The sequence below is a fragment of the Tursiops truncatus genome, chromosome 18 (genome assembly GCF_011762595.2).
Source record: "Tursiops truncatus isolate mTurTru1 chromosome 18, mTurTru1.mat.Y, whole genome shotgun sequence".
NCBI classification, from domain to species: Eukaryota; Metazoa; Chordata; class Mammalia; order Artiodactyla; family Delphinidae; genus Tursiops; species Tursiops truncatus.
This window is the reverse complement of record NC_047051.1, coordinates 16,076,304-16,096,834: the sequence shown is the minus strand read 5'-3', so window position 1 is coordinate 16,096,834 and position 20,531 is coordinate 16,076,304. Positions and strand designations below refer to the sequence as shown.

The 20,531-nt window shown below is 41.3% G+C and overlaps 1 long non-coding RNA gene across 8 annotated transcripts in view; it reads right to left on the bottom strand.

The window, feature by feature from the left end:
* Positions 1-20,531, bottom strand: part of LOC109550229 (uncharacterized) — a 42,128-nt gene that overhangs the window by 13,556 nt on the left and 8,041 nt on the right. For 4 of the 8 annotated variants that reach the window (XR_012327645.1, XR_012327649.1, XR_012327643.1 and 1 more), the window contains exons 2-4: positions 8,028-8,223; positions 7,647-7,814; positions 5,459-5,510 (exon numbers count right to left, since the gene is read on the bottom strand). This is a non-coding gene — a long non-coding RNA (uncharacterized lncRNA). The remainder of the gene's footprint in view (positions 1-5,458; positions 5,511-7,646; positions 7,815-8,027; positions 8,224-20,531) is intronic. The other 4 variants (XR_012327644.1, XR_004523064.2, XR_012327647.1 and 1 more) reach the window with 3 other exon arrangements.

Sequence of the window (20,531 nt, the reverse complement as noted above, 5' to 3'; positions counted from 1 at the left end):
GTGCTAGCTTTGCTGTTGCACCTCAAACTGCAAAAGCTGAGGTCACAGTGCATGATAAATGCTTAGTTAATACAAAAAAAGGCATTAAATTTGAGAGAGAGACCACATTCACAAAACTTTCATTACAGTATATTGTTATAATTGTTCTATTTTGTTATTATTGTTGTTAATCTCTTACAGTGCCTGATTTGTAAATGAAACTTTATCATAACTACGTATGTACAGGAAAAACATAGTATATATAGGGTTTGGTACTATCCAAGGTTTCAGGCATCCATTGGGGGTCTTGCAACAAATAGCCCAAGGAGAAGGGAGACAAATGTCTACAAATGGTCAAAAAGCACACAAAAAGAAGCTTGTTGCCTTTCAACCCCAAGTGGATATTCTGAGATTCAATCTTGGCCATCCAGGGTTAGTGCAGACCCCACAAGGTAAAGGGCACGACTCCCACAGGACTGTCCTTACTTCAGATGTCAGATCCACTTTGGAGGTCCCAGGCCACCCATACTTCTGACCAACTGGCTATAAATTCAGGGCTTTCAATAACCCCCTTAAGTCCAATAATTCACTGGAATGCCTCACAGAACTCAGGAAAGCTATACTTAAAATTTTATTAGGAAGATTACAGATTAGAAACAGCTAATGAAGAGACAGCTGGGCGGAAGAGAAAATAGGAGCGATTGCTAATGGATTTGGGTTTCTTTTGAGGGCAATAAAGATGTTCTAAAGTAGATGGTGTTGATAGTGTACCACCTTGTGAACATACTAAAAAACCACAGAAATGTACACTTTAAAAGAATGAATTTTATAGTATGTGAATAATATGTCTATAAAACTGTCAATAGGCTTGGTAAGAGTTAGGAAGTATAATGAAAAAGTATCCCATTGAACAATAAGAGCATTAAGAATTAACTTGATGGGCTTCCCTGGTGGCACAGTGGTTAAGAATCCGCCTCCCAATGCAAGGGACACGGGTTCGAGCCCTGGTCCGGGAAGATCCCACATGCTGCGGAGCAACTAAGCCCGTGTGCCATAACTACTGAGCCTGCGCTCTAGAGTCCGTGAGCCACAACTACTGAGCTCACACGCCTAGAGCCCGTGATCTGCAACAGGAGAAGCCACCGCAATGAGAAGCCCACACACCGCAACAAAGAGTAGCCCTCGCTCACCGCAACTAGAGAAAGCCTACGCACAGCAACGAAGACCCAACACAGCCAAAAATAAATAAATAAAATGAATAAATTTATTTAAAAAAAGAAAAGAATGAACTTGACATGAAATATCTTAGGCCTATGTAAGGAATCTACAAATCCTGATCTAGGGTCATAATCAAAGACCTAAATAAATGTTTAGGGTATGTTTCCAGATATTTTGAAATATTCTGAAAAGTAAATTCTTCCTAAATTCACATATAAATTTAATAGTATTCCAAAGGATTTCTTTTGAGGAGGATGTGTCAAAAGTAGTATAAAAATATATGAAAGAGGGACTTCCCTGGTGGTCCAGTGGCTAGGATGGCTAGGACTCCACGCTCCCAATGCAGGGGGCCCGGGTTCAATCCCTGGTTGGGGAACTAGATCGCACATGCCGCAACTAAGGGTCTGCATGCTGCAACTAAAAAAGATCCCGTGTGCCACAACTAAGACCCAGGGCAGCCAAATAAATAAATAAATATTTTAAAATATATGAAAGAATATATAATATAGTATAGTATAAAAATACATATGGAAGAAATAAGTCAATGTAAGTTCATCCATTGTAACAAAAGTACCACTCTTGTGGGGATGCTGATAATGTGTGGGGGCAGGGGATTTATGGGATCTCTCTGTACCTTCCTCTTAGTTTTGCTGTGAATCGAAAACTTCTCTATTAAGTATAGATCGTCCCCAACATAGGATGGTTCGACTTACAATTTTTCGACTTTATGAAATTGCGAAAGCAATAAGCATTCAGTAGAAACCATGCTTAGAATTTTGAACTTTACTCTTTTCCCAGGCTAGCGATCCTTTTTCATGATGCTGGGCAGCGAGCTGCAGCTCCCAGTCAGCCTCGTGATCACAATACGCTTACAACCATTCTATACCCAGACAACCATTCTGTTTTTTACTTTCAAGTCAATAAATTAATGCTATATTCCACACTTTATTATAAAATAGGCTTTGCATTAGATGATTTTGCCCAACTGTAGGCTAATGCAAGTGTTTTGAGCACGTGTAAGTTAGGCTAGGCTAAGCCACGATGTTCAGTGGGTAGGTGCGTTAAACGCACTTTTGACTTAACAGTATTTTCAATTTATGTTGGGTTTATTGGGATGTAACCCCATCGTAAGTCGAGGAAGATCTGTATATATGGAAGAATACATATATAAGAATAATGGACATTTTGAAAAAGAGAAGAAGAGGTAACATTAAAGATAATATAGTCTAAAAAACATACAGAGGAGATAAGGGTCATATCAGATACCAAAACACATTATAAAACAATACTGATTAAACGTATAGTATAGGCATAGGACTCACAGACAGAACAACCAATCAGAATGAAAAGTCCAGAAGCAGATTTAAAGTTATTTACAAATTTAGCATGTATCAATGACAGCATTTCAGTTGAAAAGAGAAAGGATGGATTATTTTATAAGTTTGGGATAACTGCCTAAACAATAGGAAAAAAATAGACTCCTGCCTCACAGATATAATCAAAAGTTTCTAGGGCTTCGCTGGTGGCGCAGTGGTTGAGAGTCTGCCTGCCGATGCAGGGGACGCGGGTTCGTGCCCCGGTCCGGGAAAATCCCACATGCTGCGGAGCAGCTGGGCCCGTGAGCCATGGCCGCTGAGCTTGCGCGTCCGGAGCCTGTACTCCGCAACGGGAGAGGCCACAACGGTGAGAAGCCCGCGTACCGCACCAAAAAAAAAAAAAAAAAAAAAAAAAAAAAGTTTCTAATGAATCCATTAATTACTAGGAGAAAATACAGTTTCTCTTAGTTTATTTATATAATCTTGGGTACAGAATGTCCTACATTCTGTAGGACATTTAAAAAAAATCTTTATGCCCAGAAAATTAAATTTAAAGTTAAGACAAACCGGATGGAAACTTGTTAGAGTATATGTAGTTCTAAATGTAGAATACACACAGATGTACGATAAATATATAGACAGGGCTGTTAAAACTCAATAATATAAATATTCGAAGTCAATATCTTATGTTCAGAGGACATGAACAGACATTTCACAGAGGAAGCAATGTACATGGTCAATAAACATTGTTTTTAAAATTCAGTCTCACTAGAAATCAAACAAAAGCAACTAAAAACAAGATCCTATTTTTCATCATTAGATCAGCAAAGATTAAAAAGAATTATATACTCAGGGTGACAAGAGTGTGGGAAAGAGCATTCTCAGCCACTATTGGTGGGAATATAAATTGAAACAATTTAGCAATAAGCATTTTTTTTTTTGCTATAGCCCAGCAATAAGCATTTTTAAAAATCTTAAATATGTAACTACTCTTTGATGCAGAAATCCTACTTCTAAGAATTTGTCCTAGGGAAATACAAAAAAAGAATTTGTCCTAGGGAAGTAACCAGTTATTTGTACAAAGATTTATTTGCAAGGATGTCCACTTACACATTGTTTATAAAAGTAATAAAAAAGGAAATAATATAAATGTTTCATAGCAGGATATTGATTAAAGAAGTTATGATATGCCCATACTATAAAATAGTGCATCTGTTCAATATTTTAATGGTGTATTTATTGACATGGACAATATTTATTACATATTGGTAAGTTAAATTATAACATGGCATGAGTATATTTTCTAAAAATTGTAAACGCTACTATATACACTATTTTGGCAAAAGTCTGAAAGAAAATAAACCACCAATGTTGATTCTGGTTTGTTCTGGTGACAAGATTATGGACACTTTTTCATTTATCCCATTTCCATCTTCTCTGTAATTATGTAATAAAATGATGATTATCAAAGAATGACAAAATTCAAAAATCTAAAAGGAAATAAATGGAGAAATAACTATTAAAAAATAAGAGTCCTGAAGACAGAGTCTCTTTGTGACTATATCTCTGAATATAAGTTAGGCTACATGGGTTCCATGAAAAAAAAAAAATCCTCTGGACTTCACTAAACGCTGACCTGAAAGGGAGAGAAGCGCCTGAATGTTCTTTGCGAAATCCCACCTGCACGATGCTATTTTAAAAATCGTACTAATGGTCATAAAGGATCTTGAAAGGTGAAGGCTAAATAAATTACAATGACGGAAACAAATCAGCAAAAATAATCTATGATCTGGGAATTGTTATGTGTGTGATAAATCATCTCAGCAACAAAGGCTTGCTTTTTTTTAGATGAAGCCACATAACCCCTGCTGGGGGATTCTTAAGGAGAGCTGCCGAGCTGGCTGTTTCATTTCGTGATTTACTCTTCATTTCTTCCAAGAATATTCAGACTGAAATTGGACTGCCTGTTGTTGTGCATCCTTAAAAAACAAAAATAAATTCTAGCAGAACGGGAGCAAAACTTGGTTCTCTTATCTAACGCATTCAGAGGTCAGTTATAATAAGCAAAGAGACTACTCTGTGTGACAGACAAAAAGATATGGGACCAAACAGACATAAGGGAGAGTTTTTTCCTCCCACAAATGTGTGTATGACATGTGCAAAGTGCATAAAGCAAGCCCTGGGATGGTCCAATAGCACACTCGCTACTCTGGGCATTTTCCACTTCATTTACCTTTTATATGCTGTGCCTTAACCTACACAAAATGTAGAGAAATTTGCATGATTTGGTTATTTATTATTTGAATATGCGGTTAACGAGGTCTCCTGGTGTCTTAGGTTGGGCACCAGGAAATAGACTCTGAGACAGAGATTTGTGGGTGGGAAATCTATTGGGAACAACACCTATAAGGGAGCCAGGGGAACAGGACAGGGGCAGAAGGTTGGGCTCAGGTGACCTCATGGGAAGTTCAGGAGGTGGGATGGCTCATCCGAGCTGTCTCATATTGAGGCAAGACGGCTGGATCTTTGTACTCTCTTCCACTTGTACCTATCACTCACCCCTTTGGAAAGGGGCCTAACCTTAAGAAAGGCTGCTTCCTTCAGGCAAGTCCTTGAGAGGACTCAGCTGAAAGCCATCAGGAGCCAACACTTCCGGCACCTGGGGGTCTCCAACCTGAAGGGGGATCTAGGCTGGGTGCTATGGACTGAATGTTTGTGTCCCCCCTTTTCCAAATTCGTATGTCAAAACCATAATTCCCAGCGTGATGACACTTGGAGGTGGGACATCTGGGAGGTAGTTAGGGTTAGATTAGGTCATGAGGGTGAAGCCCCCATCATGGGATTAACGCCTTTAGAAGAAGAGGAGGAGACACATGAGATCTCTCTCTGCGTGAACGAACCAAGGAAAGGCCATGTGAGAACGTAACCAGGAAGAGAGCTCTCACCTGTACCTGGCCATGCTGACACCCTGATCTCAGACTTCCAGCCTCCAGAAACCTGAGAGATAAATGTTTGTTGTTTAAGCCACAGTGGTAATTAGTTTTGGCAGCCCGAAAATTTTAAGATACTGGGCATTGCAACGAACACTATAGACAGTAATACCCTGACTTATATTAACAGTAGAACATTTCTCAACTCTGTCCTGCTCAGGTAAAACATGAGAGGCAAATTAATAGTTGAAGGTAGAGTTCTTAAGAAAGCAGTTATGCATTTTAATCAAAAAGTATTAACTTGACTTCTAGAATGGTAAAGTAGGAATAATTGTTACTCTCCACCTCTTGCCCTGTTATCAGTCCAGGTCATGTAGTAAGTTGTCCTGTTAATAAAGAAGTGAACTTAGTATCCAAGAGAAAAATTTGAATTATATTTGTTTCCCTCTGTTTCTGTCACTGTCACTTTTCTATCTTATTTGGAAGACTAAAAAGGCCACTTAGGGACTTCCCTGGTGGCGCAGTGATAAGATGACACACTCCAAATGCAGGGGTCCTGGGTTAGATCCTTGATCAGGGAACTAGATCCCACATTTCATGCCGAAACTAAGAGTTTGAATGCCACAACTAAGGAGCCCGAGTGCCACAACTAAGGAGCTGGCAAGCTGCAACTAAGGAGCCCACCTGCCACAACTAAGACCTGGTACAACCAAATAAATAAATTAATTAATTAATTAAAAATAATTTTTAAAAGGCCACTTAGGGTAGGCTGCTTACATTTCATAATAAACAGTGAAATTTTTTTTGTTTGTTTTTCTTTTTTCTTTTATTGGCCATACTGCTCAGCTTTGGAGATCTTAGTTCCCTGACCAGGAATTGAACCTGTGCCCCAGCACTGAAAGTGCCAAGTCCTAACCACTGGACCTCCAGGGAATTCCCAATAGTGAAAAAGCTTTGATTTGAGTTTTATCTTGAAAAGTGAAATAAAAATTGTGAAAGTATATTTACTTTATATCTACCAAAACATAGGCTATAATGATAACTACAGGCTTACTCTTAGAACTAAGAACAAGTCCAATGACTGACTGGAATTTTTGGACATAATTTTTTCCAACAAAATCTTATAATGGCACAAGTGACATTTTTCCTTTGTATTTTATTTGTGCAGCATGAAAATGAAGATGGATATTTAACAAAATGCTTGAGGGTTTTATTAATTTTCCCACAGTCTCTCAATCCTTCAGTTAAAACTCACAGGGAGTTGAACTCATCTTTGGAAACATCTCTGCTGTCTTCATTCTTTTGGATGTTTCTCTCTAGTTGTGGACATTTCCACTTGGACATCCAAGAGACATATCAGTCTTCACGAGTCCAAAACAGACCCTTGGTTCTCAATTTTCCCTGCCCCTTCCCAACCTCTACTCCATTTTCTCTCCTCCAGCTGCCCAAGACAAATATTAGGAATTATCCTTGATTTCTTTTTTTTTTTTCTTCTCTCACATGTGACATCCAATCCATCAGCAAGTCCACCTGGCTCTGCACCCCCAACCTGACTCCTTCTCACCACCTCCACTGCTTCCTTCCAGAGCCAGCCACCATCTACACCTGCCCAACCAACTTCACCACCTTCCTAATGGTCTCCCAGCTTCTACTCTTTGTCCCTACAACTTCTCTCCACAGAGCAACCAGAGTGATTTTTAAATGTATTTTTTTTTATTAGGTACAACATTTGCATGGTTCGAAGTTCAACACACTATAAAAAGATAGGCTCAGAGAACTCTATAACCTACTCCTGCATCCCTCACCCCAACTCTCTAATGATATTTATTTCCATTGGTATCTTTTTTTTTTATCCTTCTAGGATTTTTTTTTTTTTTTTTTTTTTGCAGTACGCGGGCCTCTCACTGTTGTGGCCTCTCCCGTTGCGGAGCACAGGCTCTGGATGCGCAGGCTCAGCGGCCATGGCTCACGGGCCCAGCCGCTCCGCGGCATGTGGGATCTTCCCGGACCGGGGCACGAACCCGAGTCCCCTGCATCGGCAGGCAGATTCTCAACCACTGCACCACCAGGGAAGCCCTATCCTTCTAGGATTTTTAAGGCAAATGCAAGCATATGCAAATATATCTCTCACCTTATTACATAAAAGGTAGCCTACTATAGAGACTATTCTACAGTGTTCTGTATCTTGCTTTTTTTCACTTACCAATACATCCTAAAGCTCTTTTCATATTAGCACATAGAGATCTTCCTTATTTGTTTTTCCCGCTGCTTATCATACCATCGTTTATTTAACCAGGTACCTTTTGCTGAGCAAATAATGCAACAATGAAAGACTTCATACAGGTGTCATTTCATACATGTGGAGCTGCATCTATGGGATAAAATCACAGAAATACAGTTGCAAAATCATGTATTTTAGTGTATTTGCCAGTTTCAAAATGAAAATTTTAGAGATAAATCTGATTGTCACTTGCCCTGCTTAAAGGCCTCCCCCAATTCCCCATCCCAATCAGAATAAAAACAAAAAGCACTGAGACCCACAAGGCCATCCCTAATCTTAATCCTAAACAAGGCCTTTGCCTACCTCTTCGATGTCAATGTCTTTTCCCCTCTTTCACTGTGGACTAAGCTCATTGGCCTTCTTTCATCAATCTCATAAAATTATCTTTCATGAGACGCGCAATTTCACTTTGTAGTTGATTTCCGTTGTGTTTGGACTGTATTGTCAAATACGTGTAAAAATCCAGTCATCAACTCGAGACTTGACAAAGAAATTGACCCTAGAAGGGGAGAATAGACGTTAATGTTTAATGGGGATGGGTATTTATAAGCAGTCATTTGATAAGTAAACGTTTCTAAGTTATGATGACTTTTACTCTCCTTCATAACTTCAAACTTCAGGGATTCAGAGAATGAATGCTGAGATAATGAGGACTTTCTATCATTCTGTAGCTGTGTGACCACGGATCCCAGACACATAAAGGTGGAAGTCTAACCTTACACAGAAAGCCAACACGGTCGGGAAAGAACAGTGGGCTGGAAACGGCAAGCGCTGTGTTCTGCCACTAAGTAAGCTGTGGGAGCTTAGAAAGGCCATTTCATCTTTCTCTGCCTCATTTTATATGTATGAAAAGGAAGAAAATGGAATTCATCATGAGTCTCAACCTTTTCACTCCCCAGGGATTCCTTTTATTACCCCCACTCATTTTTATAATATGTTGAGAAATTTTATCTACCGGAAGTTATTTGTTATAATTTATGTTACCATGTTCATTGTTCACTGTTAGCATGTTCATTGTTAATTTATCAACACTATATATAATTTTGAATTCTGCTTAGCATTAAATAATCAGCTGCTGTTGGTTGACCCAAAGCAAAGAAATTCATATTTTCATTTGCCTGTGTAGCTCTATCTTGTTTAATTCCTAAGGCTGGGAATCTCAGGACCTACATGACTGTAAGTTTCTTTACCAGTCTGGGAGTCAATGTCATGTATATAATCATCTAGTCCAGAGGATTTTTATTTTTATTTTTAAAATTTTTATTATTTATTTATTTATATTTTCACGGCACTGGGCGGCTTGTGGGATCTTAGTTCCCCGACCAGGGACTGAACCCGGCCCTTGGCAGTGAAAGCATGGAGTCCTAACCACTGTACTGCCAGGGAATTCCCTAGTCCAGAGGATTTTTTTTTTTTTTTTTTTTTTTTTTTTTTTGCGGTACGCGGGCCTCTCCCGCTGCGGAGCACAGGCTCCGGACGCGCAGGCTCAGCAGCTATGGCTCACGGGCCCAGCCGCTCCGCGGCATGTGGGATCTTCCCGGACCGGGGCACGAACCCGTGTCCCCTGCATCGGCAGGCGGACTCTCAACCACTGCGCCACCAGGGAAGCCCCTCCTGAGGATTTTTAGATGGTGCCTCACAGAGCCCTGGGGCTCAGAGCTGAAGTGACGGTAGGGAAGGAGGAAGTGAAGCAAGGAGTCTTAGGGTCCCCAAACCTATTTTATCTAGAGTACCTCCACTTTTTTTTTCTGTCCTGTATATTGTGTTCTGCCTAGGATTTTGTTTGAAGAAAGGTTTAAGCTATTAAAAATAATTTGAAAAAAAAAAGAAAAAAATAATAATTTGAAAAATACATCAATCAAACTCGATTGTATAGATGAGGATAATGAGGCTCAGAAAAGTTCAATGAAATTTGCCCAAGGTTACAGAGCTAATTAATGGCCAAATGTTCATTCAGTCAATCAACACATACTTATTGAACATTGTGGAAATTAAAATTATAAAACTTTGATTCAGTCTTGGTCTAAAAACAATCTATGGGTCACCATGATATTTGATCAGAAGCATTAGGACAAAAGAATCTTCTTTTCTTTTTTTTAATTCAATTTTTTTTTTTGGCCACACCCCGTGGCTGGCAGGTTCTTAATTCCTCGACCGGGGATCGACAGTGAAAGCGTGGAGTCCTAACCACTGGACCAGCAGGGAATTCCCTAAAGAATCTTATTTTCACGAACTGGTGGAGAATTGACATTAATGTGCATGCTACTCCTGTTTGGTAAAAGGAAGAGAGTGCAGAAGAATATCTGCATGCTGGTGACCGCGGGAGAGCGATGAACAGAGTTCTGTTAGAGGACAGGCCAGGTGGGGTAAAGGTCTTATTTCAGTTTAAATTCTTAGGGGTTCTGTCTCTGACTGTCACACTATTGCTATTTTTTAGTGTCACAGAGGAGGAGCCAAGATCATCTATAAGGTTTTTTATTTCATTTCCCAAATTAAGCATGTTACCTCTAAGCTTGGAAAAACCTGTGGCTATGCGAAATGTGTTAATTTAATCTATAAGATATATTTGTAATAAAAGTCAATTGATTGAATTTGCTCAACTTAAGCTGATAATAAATTCTCTGGCCTTATGATAGTTCACCTACAACGGGGTGTTAGGTATGTTCGGTTTTTAGTCCAAAAACTACAGACTCTCTGGTTCTAGCTTTCTCCCTGCAAACTATTTGAAATAAAGCGTGTCTTTGGCAGATTCAAAGACAAATGTACCACAAAGCCTCATTCTTTCTCAGCACCAATCAAGTCAGCCATTCTTCTAGGCACTGAGGATACAGCAACGAACATTGGAAAGAGTTTCCTGCTTCCATGGACCAGAATTGGTTCTCTTGGTTTCTGGTCCAATGCTGTTTCTGCTACACTGTGCAGACTGAAGACTCATTCTGCTCTTTTGCAAATACTTGTCATTACAGAGTGTGCTTATGTCTCCCCCATGTTATTTATTCATTTATTCCACAAATATTTATTGAGTAGCTTCTATTACCAGACTATGCTAAGTGCTAGGCATCCTGATATGAATTAGCTCTCAAGGTGCTCACAGACCTATGGAACAGAGACTTGTAAACAAATTTCAAACCAGCATAATAAGTACGATGGAGGGAGAAGAACGAGCTACAGACATACTACACAGCTGCAACTGATTAACTCCCTCTGGCATGATATCCAAACTTGGATTTGAAAGGTTAATAGAGGTTTCCCAGGCAAACCCAATGACGGCGGGAGTAGAAATGGCATATACAAAGGTACAGAAGAAACAAGAGAGAACATGCACGTTCTCAGAACTATCTGCTGTTTGGTATTGATGGAGTTTGAAGCACAAAGTGGATGGGAGAGAGGAAATTGATGGAATCTCTATGTAATGGCCTCTGTTTTCTCTGTGAGTGAAGAAAGACAGCATTTTTGGAGACTAAGGGAGGCAGAGGCTGGTAGGAAGTTTGAAGAGAGGTTTAAAAGAGCTGCTGAATTGTTTATAAAATAGAAAGGATTAGGGAAAAAACAGAAGGTCCATTCATGGGAGACTGGCCTAATAGATTATAGTTCACTTGTGCAATGGAATACTATGCAGCCAGGAAAAAGGATAGATACTGATATGAAAAGATCTACACGATATCTTGTTTAGTGAAAAGAAGCAAGATGCAGAACTGTGTGTACTACTTTAACTTTTGTGTAAAAGGCAGTAGGAAATTAAAAATATTTCCTTACATGCATAAAATATCTCTGGAAGAATGCGTGAGAAAGAGATAGCTTCGGTTGCTTATGGTAAGGGAAGCTTGATAGCTGGGTTACATTGTTGGGGGGAACACTTTACACTGTGTAGTTTTTATTTATTTATTTATTTGGTTGCACTGGGTCTTAGTTGTGGTAGGCAGGCTCCTTAGTTGCAGCACATGGGCTCCTTAGTTGTGGCATGTGACCTGTTAGTTGCAGCATGCATGCGGGATCTAGTTCCCTGACCAGTGATCGAACCCGGGCCCCTGCATTGGGAGCGTGGAGTATTATCCACTGTGCCACCAGGGAAGTCCCCTACACTGTATAGTTTTGAATTTTGGATCACAGTAATGTGTTATCTACTCAAAAATAATTTAAAAGTGAAATCTCTAAAATTTTTTTAATAAAATGAAAAGGAATAGTTTCTTAGGACAATGGACGATAAAACTAAATTTTGGCGTCAAGGCTATGTTCCTCTGGAACCTGGTACTTACGCCTAACTTGAGGAAATGCAAAGGGGAATCTTTATTTTCATTAGCGGAGCCTATTTGAGAAAGGTGATTTGGTTGAATCATGGGGATCAGAGCTGTAGAGAGTCTATAGAAAAACCTAACCAAGGCTTCTGGCTTGGCTTCTTGCAGCCCAGGGTCTCCAACCATGGCTTCTGCAGCTTATTTACAACATCTCTTTGGTTACATCCAAGCAGCCCCTTAAATTCCTTTACTGCACTTCTTGGTGCAAAACCATGTTGGTACAAAGTGAATTAAAACAGAACTTTGCTCTTCAGGAGCTAGGAAGTTAAAGGACCCTGATTATTTCATAATGTGTGAACAAATAACGAACAGGACTAATTTTTGCGTGTGGATTGTTGAATCTGGTTCATTCTCTCACAAGCAAACCCTCTTATCTCTAAGCAAGTATATAAAGAAATGTTCTGGGTGTCCGACAGCAAGCCTGTGAAGTACTGTCTACGGGCCACATAACATCAGGGAATGAGGATGCAGGGATGACCAATCTGTCATCCCTGGGGTCTGGGACCACACGGGGCAATGACACAGACACGAAGAGAACATTGGAATAAAGTGTGGTCCTTGCTATCAGGGAGGCATGAACGAAATTCCGTGGGAGCCCAGAGGTAGGAGCAAGTAACTCTGCTTGGAAAGAGTTAGGAAGGGCTTCATGGAGGAGAAAATATGTAACCCAAGTCTTAAATAAGGAGTTGAAGTTGAGGGAGGTTGAGAAAGACATTCCAAGCAGGGAGAATACAGTGGGCAAAGGCAGTGAATATCAGAATAACATGGTTCGTTCATGGGACACCAAGCAGCTTGCTCTGACTCCACGGCACCCGCTTTTCAGGGAGTGGCAAGTATCCGGGCTAGAAAGGAAGGTCCGGACAGGGTTATAAAATGTCTTGTGTGCCGGGCGAACAAGTTCAGACTTTGTCATGCTCTCAGTCAACAGGCTCATTTGGTACTTTGCCATTACTCTCTAACCTGTTTTAAGCAGGTCGTCCTTCTGTTGGCTTTCATACTCTAGTTAGACACAGAACAGGGATGTGGAAGGCAGGTTGGTAAACAGTGTTATCTTCCCCATTCTTCCTTTTTATTCTTCTCTCACATCTAATTAGTCATCAAAGTCTATTCTGTCACAAATGCTTTCTTTGTTTTTGCCTTAGATCAACCATTTAGCAAGCATTTGCCTGAGGCAAGTACTGGGCTAAAGACTTTATACACACCATCTTATTCAACCTTCAAACAGCCCTGTGAGGTCACGTTTTAGTCAGTGTTCTTGGTAGCAGGCAACAGATGTCTTAAGTAGAAAAGCAATTTACTGGAAAGTTATCAGGCAACACACAGAATTTATAGGAAGGTAGAAGACTAGGTTCAGGGAAGAGCCAAGGGAAGAAGCAGAGCACAAAGTTGGGATCCAACCTCAGCTACAATTCCCAGGACATGCCCCGCCATGCCTCTGGATGCTAATCTCACCACAGAGACTTCGAAGATTCTCAAGCTGACCACAGTGCCTTTGCATCACCACCCCCCAGCACAGAGAGGAGGGAGAGCATCAACTGGCTCTACTCAAAGCATGAGGAACAGCTTCTCTTTTGTGGCTTCCCAATCCCATTGGGATTCATTCAAATTAGGAAGGATGTCTAGATAATGCACTTCAAAAACGACAAACACCCATGAGTGCATTTTGTAGATGAGGGAATAGCCTTATAGCAGGTAGGTTAGGTAGTCAAGCAACTCAGCTAGTCAGTGGGGAAGCCAGGCTTGGAGCCCGAGTCAGCTTGTTTGCAAAGCCCACGTGTGATGCAGTCCTTTGCACTGCCTTCTCTAAACGATCCCAGCTCCATTTCACAGCCCACACACCAGTCCACGCTCCCGTCACCTCGTCTGCATTACCGCCTCCTACCTGATCTCCCTGCTTTGTGCTCCCCCGTCTCAGTTCATTCTCTACACAGTTGCTAAGATAATATTTTTTGAGTACCATCCACATTACATCAACCACTTGTTTAAAAATCCGTGACTCACCCCTTCGAGAGCCTTTCCTGATTGATATCCACGCCGATCACTCAGTAATCAGTGAAATAACGTCGTTACAGTGCTATCACAGATGCATAATTTATACTACACTAGGTTATATTATGCATAGTCTCTAGCTATTCCATTGATGTGTGACTCTGCTAAGGTCGGAGAGCCAGTCTTCTGCTGCTTTTGCGACTCTAATGACAGTTACTAGCATCTAACACCTTGACTGTCTTCTAACTGAATCCTGGGGCCCTCCAGGAGAGTTGTGGTACTATCATCAATGTTATTATTTGCAAAGCACTTCTCATTGGCGAATTCATTATTAGCTTCCCTGACATTTCCCAATTGCTTCCTGTGTTTCTCTGCCATATATACTGTGCCCTACCTAGATTTAGTGTGTTACAAAATTGCTAATAATGCTAACAATTTTATTTCAGCTTTTGGAAATGTTTCTTTACTCCACCCCCAGATACTGTAAGTTGAGGAAAGGTAAAAAGTGGTATATTTTTTCTTTGAGCTGGGAGGTGAGAGGAAATATTATTTAGAGCATGTCCCTCCTTTCCAATTAGGAATAATAAAGGTTATATAAACATGGTGCACCACATGCGATTAGGGAATCTGCCTGGCCAGGTGACCAGCTTGAGGTTCCTATAAGAAAGCCTCTTGCCTGGTTCCTGAATTGCTTTCATATGGCAGAGGGCATCATTACAACTAATAATGCTCTGGACTCTCAAAAACCTCTAGATCCCTCTAAACCCAGATCAAGGAGGCCAAGGGCCAGAGCGCTGTAGGTGTCCTACCTCCCACCTCTCTGTGCTCCAGTCTCTAGCAACGTTTTTTGAAGACTTGTCTCTTTCTTGAGTTTATGACATCAGAAGAGGTCATACCTACACACACAGCACACAACTTGAGGATCGCTCCCACCACTAGAATGAACAAAACTCAGAATTTATTTAAACAATACTCATATAGGCTGTGGTCTCTTCATAGATGTCAAGAGGAAGGATAAAAAGGTTAGGGTTTCTGTCTTCAAGGGGTTAACCTTCTGTATGGGGAGACAAATCTATTAAACGTACAATTGATGAATAATGGGATGAGGCAATAAAGTAAGTCTATGCTGGGTATAAGAATGGCACATGGAAGGGAGTAATCCACTCTGTTTGGCGGCGGGGCGGGGGTGTGGATACCCAGAGGCCTTACAGAGGATGAAATGCTTGAGCTAAGACTGAGGAAAGAGTAAGAATTTGCCAGACAGATGAAGTGGGGAAGAACATTCTAGGAAGAGAGCAGAGAGGTGTACCATGGGACGAAAGGCTTAGGTTATTGTCAGGTACCTTGGATTCTGAAGATGCTTATTGAGCACCCATTCTTTCCTTCTCTGCAAATTTCCTAGACAGGGGGTTGAGCGTAACTGACCTCGCTCCCGGCTCCAGGGATGGGTCTTGATTGGCCTTAGCCAGGTGGCATAATCCATTCCCCTGTCATAGCTGGTTCCCAGAGAGGCAGGTCCTCCAGGCCTAAGAAAATCAGCCATGGCATTCCTCAGGTATATTAGTTCAGGGCTGGCTATGTCCAATCAGAAAGAAGCCCAGGACTTCGGCTTGATAGTTGGGGAAGAGGAAGCATGTAAACCCGAGAGCCGCTAGTTTCCACTTTGTTACTTCAAGGGGAGCCCACCAGAGGAGAAAGACGTCACATGGAGCTAAGGGAATTGCAGAGAAATGGAGCCAAATGACCTGAACAAACTCCGACCAGAGATTAAGTGGAGCCCTGTGTTCCCTTCATTCTCTGAAAGATCAAGTCGGATTTTTTGTTACTTGCAGCTAAAATCATTCTACCTGACGCAGTGTCACTGGATTTGAGGTTGGAGGGGGTAGAGGGTGAGGAATGAATGGACTGGAGAGGTAGGCATGGGCCAGACGATGGGTATAGTTTCAACTCTAGAGACAGGGAAAGCTGTCAAAGGTTTCAGGCCGTGTTAGGGAGTAACAGGATCTGATGTGAGTTTTAGAACGATTACTCTAGCAGCGATGAGAAGCGTGGCTTCAAGGGAACACGTCTGGGACCGAGAGAACAGGAAACCATGACACATTGCCACTTCCTTCATGCCATTCAAGGGTGCATGTTCTAGCTCCTTTTTGCATGAATCTCAAAAGGGAATCAGATTTTTTAAAATGCTTAATCTGAGAACATATGAAATAGGACATAAATTCTTCAGGATTTTGTACCTGGGAAGTAAGGATGTATGTTTCAGATGCCCTTAAAATTCTTCAGGGATTGAATGTAGGAGATCAAAGTTAGGGTTTTACTGTTTGGGCTATCAGTAATACGTTGGCCTCCTTCTGTTTCTCGGTAGAACTTCCAATTTGTTCTATATTCCCTCTTAACTCTTTTTATTTATTTGTCAGTGCAGTCTTTTTTCTCATTGTTTTGAGTTTTTTGTTTTTGCTTTTTTCTCCCTAGAGACAGGATGGCAGTTGAAGAAAGAAAAACGTTGAGTCAATTGGCACAAAAGCCCTTTTCCCATGGTATCTCTTCTCTTGAGGGGAATTAACCTGATGCTCACCAATTTGACTCAAGAGGAGGCATCTTTGATAACAAATATTCGTCCCAATCTCTTTGGACTCCATTTATTAATTGCCAAGTAAATTCTATTGATAGGAGCTATGTGGGTATGTGACTCTGCTCCACTTCACTGGAAACTGTTCTGTAAAGATATTAAGATTTAGTTAATCTTTCTGCTTGCTTGTCATCGCTGAGCTTCCTCTTCATGCCTTGCCCTGTGCTTGATACTGGGGACAATAGGAGAAGAAAGCTGAGTCTCTGCTTAAAAAGGCTTGTAGGATAAATTCTGATGATGGGAGGTGTTTTCCTAAAACCAAGTCAATGAGGCCTAAGCAATAACAGTGGTTCCTATCTAAGATGGCTGTGTTATGTTGATCCTTAAACTCATGAGAGGTTTTAAAAAGCCTGATTAGATATATACAAAGAGTTTCAGATGCCGTTCTGCCAGGACTCCAGTGACATTAGAATTTTGGTCATTGACCACCGACCTTCAGTCAAGGTCTTTGAGGATAAAGATGATCTCATTCTTTGTTAACAGAATCATTTCTCTCCCTCATGTGTATAATTTTAGATGGAAAATGGAGCCAAAAGCAGGTACTTGTAGAAAAATGTGTTATCCCCCAAAGTTGCCACAATACACAAAATGTCCATTCTGTAAAGAACTGTAGTTATATGTGAGAGTTAGAGATTGTTTCCTCCAAATGAATAAACCATCTTGCCCAAATGGCAATAAATTTCACCTCTTCCCCATTTCACTATTTCCTATGGGCGATATTCATTCTCCAAAGTTCCCATTTAATTCCTTCTTACACTTTTTTTTTCTCTTTTTTGGCCGTGCCACGTGGCTTGAGGATCTGCGGATCTTAGCTCTCCAACTAGGGACCGAACCTGGCCCTCGGCAGTGAAGGTGCCGGGTCCTAACCACTGGACCACAAGGGAATTCCCCCTTCATACATTCTTTTAAACATTATTTGATGTAGGAGATTTACAGCAAAACTGACCGCATACTTGTGCACCAGAACCCGAGTGTAGTCCTGACCTTTTATTTTCAAACCAAAATCTTTTCACATCAACTCCTCTCCTCTGCTTGCTCATTGGACTCTAGAGCCAGTGACCCTCTAATGATAAAACCAAGATATGAACCAAATCGAGCTCTGTCCTTGACTTCACAAGGGAGTTAATCACATCTAGAGCCTGGCTCAGAGCAGGCACTGAGCAAATATTTGCTGGATAAAAGAATAAATGAAGATAATGTCTAAGGAGTTGTGAGTTAGTTTGAGTTTTCTTGAGCTAAACTGAGGACTCTGGCAGATTTAAGACCCTTGAATGACAAGCTGAGGAGGTTATATTCTCATTTCTGCTTTCAGTCAGCAAGTTTTTGAGACCCACCCCGCTCTAGGAATAATAGTCTCACTTCCTCTTGACCAAAGGCACTTGGGGTTCCTCTGCTCTTGGGTTCCTAAGGAGGGAGTTCACTGGTCACAGTCCCTGCCCCTTGCTTCAGCCCAGGTCGGGGCTAGTGTAAGGGTGTGTCTGCAGTGGCATCAAAGTTATTAGTAAAGAGAAAGCCAAGAAGGAACAGAAACATACACTCTCTTCCTCCTTCTCTTTTCTTTCACTATTTCACCCTATCACCATTTCCCTAGAGTGGGTTCCCACTCCCACTTCATTCTACCCTGTCCTCCGAGTTCCTCTGCAGAACATTCCAGAAGAGCTGGTCTTCCTTTGAAATATAGATGACCCTAATTCCTGTTTATTGCTGGCAGGAATGCAAAATGGTGCAGCCACTTTGGAAGACAGTTTGGCAGCGTCTCACAAAAATAAACATACTCTTACCATGCAATCCAGCAGTGTGGCTCCTTGGTATTTATCCAAAGGAGTTGAAAACTTAAGTCCGCACAAAGACCTGAACACGGATGTTTACAGCGGCTTTACTGATAATTGCCAAAACGTGGAAGCAACCGAGATTGAGTAGGTGAATGGTGCCTTCAGACAATGGAATATTATTCAGACAATTCAATATTATTCAGTGCTAAAAAGAAATGAGCCATCAAGACATGAAGGAACTTTAAAAAACATGTTACTAAGTGAAAGAAGCCAATCTGAGAAGCCTGCATACTGTATGATTCCACCTTTACGACATTCTGGAAAAGGCAAAACTATGGAGGCAATAAAAAGATGAGTGGTTCCTGGGGGTGGGCGGCAGGGAGGGTGACTAGGCAGAGCACAGATGACTTTTCGGACAGTGAAACTATTCTGTATGATACTATATGATGGATACATTTCATTATATTTTTTACTTTTATTATTATTTTGTTGGCCGCACTGCACGGCTTGTGGGATCTTAGTTCCCCAACCAGGGATCTAACCCACACCCTCGGAAATGAAAGCACGGAGTCTTAACCGCTGGACCGCCGGGGAATCCCCTATACATGCCATTACATGTTTGTCCAAACCCATAGGATGTACAACACCAAGAGGGAACCCTAAGTTAAATGATGGACTTGGGGCGATAATGATGTGTCATTGTAGGTTCACCAGCTGTAACAAAGGTACCACTCTGGCAGGGGAGGCTGTGCGTATATGGGAACAGGGGAGATATGGGAAATCCCTGTACTTTCTGCTCAATCTTGCTGTGAACTTAAAATTGCTCTAAAAAAATAAAGTCTATCCAAAACATACATAGATGGGTAGTTAGATGATACAGCTGTAGATGTAGATATAGATACAGATATAGATATAGATACAGATACAGATATAGTTATAGATATAGATATAGAAATGAAATTTACTTCAGACCTTTGAGTACATGAAAACCTATTTTTAGCCCAAGGTTTCCTGGGCTAAAGAGGAGTGGGGAGGATTGAAGAAGAAGATTAAGGAAAAAGCCTTGCAAAAGCCTTGTGCTTGCTTCCAGCACAGGTAAGTAGGCGAAAAATCACAGGCTGTTTTCTGTTACTCAATGGGCCCCCCTACCAAAAAAAAAAAAAAAGACATTGGTCTGATCAGAAACATTAGATGCTACCAATGGAAGAGCATGCAGGCTGGCTAGTCTCTCATTCTGGGAAAGGAAAGGCAACGGGAGATGGGCCCTGTGCTTGGAGACCCAGCCCTCTGTATCTTGGATCACTTTTCCTGTACCCTTCCATTGGATTCCCAGGTCTGTGGTTCCCGGATTACCCTAGACACCAAGGGCCACCTGCATCAGAATCACCTGAAACGCTTTATAAAGAGTCAGATTCTCAGGTCAAGCTCCCAGAAAACCAAGTTCAGCCATTCAGGGATAGGATTCAGGAATTCTCCAGAAGTTCCCAAGGCACTCAAGTGCAGCCGGGTTTCAGAAGCAAAAAACCCTTGTTGCCGAGGGAGTCCTAGTGCCTGCTGCTGGGAAGGGAATGGGGAAGGAAGGGAGGAGGGAAACAAATGGAGGGATGTTTATCTGATGTTCCTGGATGTAATTTAAAAGATATTCTTCCGGAGAAGCATCATTCGTCATGGAAGTCCTAGGCCAAGGGACTGCTAGTTCTGCACTGGAGGGATTTTGTGAGCCTGCCTGGGACCCACAAATGCATATTTGAGTCAGCAAGAAAATTCAGAATTCAAAACAATGAATGCTAGACTTCCAGTAAGTGTGGACTTCCAATAAAGATGGAATCTCTATTCTCAGATTTTTGCCCTTTGAAAAGTTGGGACTTCTGCTGCAAGATGTTGTGGCCCTGACCTGTGACCCAGTTCTGATCATTAGATTTCTCCTTTGTTTTGAGACTAAGTCATCATCTCCACCCCTTTTCTTCTGTCCCCATGTTTTCCCTGTGGTCTCCTTCCAAGTCCTTCTCAGCTTTCCCCTCTTCCTTTAGAGGAGCTACTTGCCAGATGCTGGCCTCTTCCTTCAGATGAATGACCTTATTCTTGTTTCACAACAACTCTGGGAATTTGGTGTTGTAATGTT